The sequence below is a fragment of the Coregonus lavaretus genome, assembly GCF_964263955.1.
Source record: "Coregonus lavaretus genome assembly, chromosome: 18".
NCBI lineage: Eukaryota > Metazoa > Chordata > Actinopteri > Salmoniformes > Salmonidae > Coregonus > Coregonus lavaretus.
Genome location: NC_140005.1, coordinates 23,909,007 through 23,915,006, shown reverse-complemented (window position 1 = coordinate 23,915,006; position 6,000 = coordinate 23,909,007).

The following is a 6,000-nucleotide window of genomic DNA, read 5'->3' as shown; positions in this document are numbered from 1 at the left end:
TCTTTAATATTAGACATTGCGTACCAGCTGTTATTGACAAATAGACACACACCCCCGCCCCTCGTCTTACCAGACGTAGCTGCTCTGTCCTGCCGATGCATGGAAAACCCAGCCAGCTCTATATTATCTGTGTCGTCGTTCAGCCACGACTCGGTGAAACTTAAGATATTACAGTTTTTAATGTCCCGTTGGTAGGATAGTCTCGACCGTAGATCATCCAGTTTGTTTTCCAGTGATGGCACGTTGGCCAATAGAACCGATGGTAGTGGCGATTTACTCCCTCGCCTACGAATCCTCACAAGGCACCCCGACCTTTACCCCCTGTATCTTCGTCTTTTCTTCTAGCGAATGACAGGGATTTGGGCCTGGTCTCCAGGAAGCAGTATATCCTCCGCGTCGGACTCATTAAAGAAAAACCTTTGTCTAGTTCAAGGTGAGTAATCGCTGTTCTGATGTCCAGAAGCTCTTTTCAGTCATAAGAGATGGTAGCTGCAACTTTATGTACAAAATAAGTTACAAACAATGCGAAAAAACAACAAAATAGCACAGTTGGTTAGGAGCCCGTAAAACGGCAGCCATCCCCTCCGGCTCCATTATTATTAATTTAATTGAAATGACGTGGAAACAATGTTGATTCAACCAATGCCCTCTCTCTGCCGGCCTCTCAGAGGGCTGGGCCTCATGTCCCACCTACTAGCCCTCTTACTATCCCCTAATGAGCTCAAGTGTTTGGGAATTGGATCTCCTTGTTTCTCTGTCTTCCAGTCCAATCAAAGGTTTTCCTCATAGTCGGTCCACCATCCGTCTCCCATGCCTCTGTCTGTGAGAGTATTGGTTTTCTGGTGAGGACTCCTGAGGCCTCCCTAAGCCAGGTCTCTGTTGATCAGCTCCTCATCCTACACAGGCGCTGTGGTTGTGGTCCAGGCTGGGACTGCTGTCTCTCTCCTTGCTCCGGGGGAAGGGGGCTTGGTTGGAGGATCTCCCTGAGGTCAAGGCTCTCTCCTGTCATCCGTTCCCAAAATATGTCCTCTTGTGTTGGCCTGTTCAGTAGATACAGTCTCTGTATCCCTTTGCTGCTAGGTGCTCCAACTACAGAGGCCAAGAGAGCAAGACAATAATACAAGTACACCATTTATCTATGGATTGTATGCGTCAGTTAGAAAATGTTCAAGTTGGTGGTACAAAATGTATCCAGTCTCACAATTATCTATTTTATTTTTACCCCGTTTTCTCCCCAATTGGTAGTTACAGTCTTGTCCCATCAACTCCCGTACGGACTCAGGAGAGGCAAAGGTCGAGAGCCATGCGTCCTCCGAAACACGACCCTGCCAAGCCTCACTGCTCGCTTAACCCGGAAGCCAGCCGCACCAATGTGTCAGAGGAAACACCGTCCAGCTGGTGACCGAAGTCAGCTTGCAGGCGCCCTGCCCACCACAAGGAGTCACTATAGCAAGATCGGATAAGGAAATCCCGGCCGGCCAAACCCTCCCCTAACCTGGACGATGCTGGGCCAATTGTGCACCGCCTCATGGGTCTCCCGGTCACGGCCAGCTGTGACCAAGCCTGGGATCGAACCCGGTTCTCTAGTGATTCCTCAAGCACTGCAAAGCAGTGCCTTAGACCGCTGCGCCACTCGGGAGGCCAGTCTCACAATTATCTGTATAGATGGTCCTCTCGTGCACCCGCTGCTCTCGGACTCGTCTCTGGTGGGCTCTCCGTCTCTGCTGGGCCTGTTGACTGAGGACCATCTGTGCCTCCAGGAGTCCTCCCTACCCAACACAACCCAACCCACACAGCCAGAGAGACCACACCATTCATGGGTCACCAACAAATATAATATAGTCACATGCCACGTTATACACATAATGCACCAATGATATGCTACAGAAAATTCACCAGAAATATGCTACAGAAAAAACATGGATCTCTTGATCATGCCCTATGCAATGAAACATGAACATTTACAAAATATGTTCTGTCTGTCAGTTTGTGAGGGAGTGTATGTGCGCATACATGCTTGTGTGTGTTTGCCTGGTCGTGGGGTTTTTCCTGTTCCCTGTACCCTCTTGCATGGACTCACTCTGTGTGCAATAATAGTGTTTAACATGATTTTTGAATGACTACCTAATCTCTGTACCCCCACACATACAATTATCTATAAGGTCCCCCCACTTTCCATTCCACCAGCGCTGTAATCAGGCCCACTGGAACAAGAGGGGCCTGGGCTCGCAGCTCACCAGCGCTCTCTCTCTCTCTCTCTCTCTCTCTCTCTCTCTCTCTCTCTCTCTCTCTCTCTCTCTCTCTCTCTCTCTCTCTCTCTCTCTCTCTCTCTCTCAGACCCACTCACAGACCAAGCACAGCGCTATCTTGCTGGAGACACTATGCACTTACGCACGTACATTTCCTCTCATAACAACTGAGTAACATAGGCATGTTAATCCATTACAGTATCTATCTGCACCTGCGGCTGGCGGCCGGTGCCACCGTGTGCCCGCTGGCTGGGTGTAGAAAAGTGGAGGACACCCCCATCTCTCCAGTCCCTGCCCTGTGACAATAGAGAGAGAACAAACCAAACCGAAGCATAAGGTAATTTAAACAGCTTCAAAATTGACAAAGGCTTTGTATCCATGCAAACACACAGGTATACACACACAGAGACAAAATGACACTATGATGTTTTTGTGTTGTCGTTTTTTTACCATGGCCATGTGATTGGCAGTAACCTTGAGGCCTGCACTAAGAGGGGTCAGTGGTTGTAACGCTTGAAGAGAGAGAATGATGGGAGGTCTGCATGGGTACTAGGGGTGTAACGATTCGTTTTAACAACGATTCGATTTGTATCACGATTCGTGGTTGTCGATACGATTCAAGGACGATATTGGTTCATTTAGAACGATACGATCCGAAACGATTCAGTGACTTGAAATCGATTCAGTAACCTTTTAGCCAAAAATTCAACCAGTGTGACTAAAATAAATACCTGGATACTGGACAGTGCAGGTGAAGTTTCCTAGATTCCTGTTTCTTGTAAGGACCACAATGGTGGCTTGATAATTTCTCGCTCGTCGGCTTCTCCTCGGTCGTCCGCCATGCTATGTTTTGTTGTCTTTGCGCCTTTGCGCTGCTGTTGGCGCGATGACGTCACGGATAGGCAGACTGAATCGAGTAATGTTTAAAGCCTTTATCATTAAAAGTGCTAAGAAAAAACATCCATATAAAGTCTGACGTGCTTAAATCCAATGGGTTATTTCCTAGTATCGATACAATCGATGTATTACATTTTAAAACGATGTTAGATCGATATATGTTGTCCAAAAGGCCAACTCGCCGAGCACAGATCGATGTAGTTGGATCATAGGAATATAAATCGATACATCGATGTAGTAGATGGATCGTTACACCCCTAATGGGTACACATACATCACAACCACAGTCAAAGCAATGATACAGCCACTCCTCCCCAATATAGAGTCCTAGACACTATACTGAAATACAATTTATCTCACATAGAGATAGGAAAGTAACAAAGTAGAAATATAGGAACAGTTGAACAAGAATGCTAGTAACAGTTTGCAGTACACTTTTAGTGAAAGCTATACTGTTCTGACCTGTAGTATTCGTGGTAAATGAGAATGAATGATGTTTGGACCCCAAATGTTGATTTGACTCTGTGGGAGGCTGCTAGATACATATGATGATTCTTACACACACGCACATGCACAGATAGACACACAATACAGTTAAGCCTTCATGAGGATGACAACCAAGTTTTGAATAGTGTTCTGTTTGTATACCAACCTGTAGATAGTGGTGGGAATGTTGCAGGGTTTTCCAGTTTCAGTGGCGGCAGCTGGGTATTCCTCCTATGTCCCTGGGGCCCATGTTGTTGCTCCAGTGGCGTTGGTGTGGCAGGGATGGTCCAATGTGAAGTGGGATGACTGGCCTGCTGGCCCTGGTCTCCCTCTGACTGACTGTGACACGGGGCCACCTGACTGAGCCTGGGCCTGGAGCCAGTAGAGCCCATAGTCCACCACTAGTCCTCTGCTATGGCCGTCAGGCTTCTATGCTAGGCTTTTGCTTTTAGCGAAAGTCTGTTGCTCAGTCAAGCAATCACACTCCAATTTGGGTTGGTTAGTATTTTTGCATACCTTTAGTGTTGAAATCAGAGGAACTTGTCTCATCTCACTTGTTTTGGAGTTCTCCGCTCAGGTTCTCTCAGTCGCTTGGCTGTATGTGGTGTCCAATGCTCCCCCACGGCTGCTATGGCTCTTGATATACTGTAGTTGACTTTTCTTTGTTGATAAATTAGCATAGCCCTTTGGTATGACACCATGAGTTACATAATAACTTCCTTTGTTAGTTGTGGTGGCATACATTTCAGCTATCCATTTGTCATCTTATCTATAGCTATCAATCAAAGTGGGCTTCAAATCCTCCCACTGGCAACATGAGCGTTTCCCCCCTGAAACCCTCTCTCTGTATGTTGCATATGTACAAGTGCAGTAACCAGTTTTAGTTGTGGTTAACATGGAAGGTGTGTGCACCCTCCCTGTCTTTATACTTTTTCATTATAATGAGCTGTGTTTCTATGGCAACTCTCCCTACAGGTTACTTTGTAACTCCAAGTTAATGCTTGAAAGACCCTGTTCTGTTTCGAGCCCCATACCTCCTCCCCTCCCTGTTCTGAACTGCCCAGGCATGGGTAGAGAATCAGAGACAGAGCTGCCTCAACAACATATACTCTACTTTCCCAGGACTCAGTTTTCCACAAGGAAGTAATTCACAGCAGGAAATAAGGGTAAAAGTTGGAGCATGACTTTTCAATGCTGATGAGGAAGTTCAGACTACCTGCATAACATGGAGTAGTTGCCTTCTCTCCTGCCTCAGTATGTGGATATGTAACTATATCATCAGTGATGAGGGGTTTAAACCCCTCCCTACATTCCTCCTACTCCCATTTTCTCGCTCATTTGGTTTAATGAGGCAGCAGCCACAGCAGTCTGTGTCTGTGAATCTGTCACTTCAGCAAATGCTTCATTAGAGGGCACATCTCACTGACAGCACACCAGCCATCACAGCACTGACTGGGGATTGAGCTCTGTGTCTCACAGCCTCAGAGGAGAACAGCTCCAACAAACACACTCCACTTCGTCTCCAGGAATAAAGCAATTAATGTGCCCTGAAATGAATTTAAGATTAAGTTGTTCCATCTTTCATATTGGTTTCATTTTATTTATATCATGCTGAAAGGCTGTTTTGCCTGCTAGCTGTGGCGCCCTGCTGCTGGTTTTTACTGCTGCTCTGTCACTGTCTGGCTGTGGAGGAGCTGTGAGATGCTAACTGCACATGAATCAGTGCTTGGTTGCTGCTGGGCCATAAAAGCCTTTATACCTGGTTGTGACAGCGGGCATTAGGTGTGGTTCACAGCCTTCTAAAGCTCATTATAAAAAGTACTGATATAGTTGATCTAAAGAAGGCAGTACATTCTCAGGCCTGTGTGAGCAGTTCTAATGAGCAGTTAGTTATACATATAAACATGAACCTGCTGTCTGTATGCCAAGTGTGTGGTCCATGCAGAGGTGATGTAATAGGAGGATCTGAAGGCCCTGGCTGTATGGAGAGAGAGACCTCAGAAGCTCTGCCAGGAGCCCCTGTCCAATGTGGACCAGTTCCACTTCTATGGCTATTGATAACTGAAATATCAATTTATAGCCATCTCAATCATTTTCATGTTTTGAACATAGCATGTGTTTATGTGTTTAAAGGTAGTGAATGTGTTTATAAGATAATCTGATCTGATAGGCACCAATAACAAGAAGCGATTGGTCTTTTTTTGTATTTTATTAAAAAAAGAAAAGGAGCCTGTACATTAAGCATATACAGTGCCTTCAGAAAGTATTCATACCCCTTGAATTATTCCACATTTTGCTGTGTTACGGCCTGAATTCAAAATTGATTAAATACATTTTTCTCTCACCCATCTACACACAACACCCCATA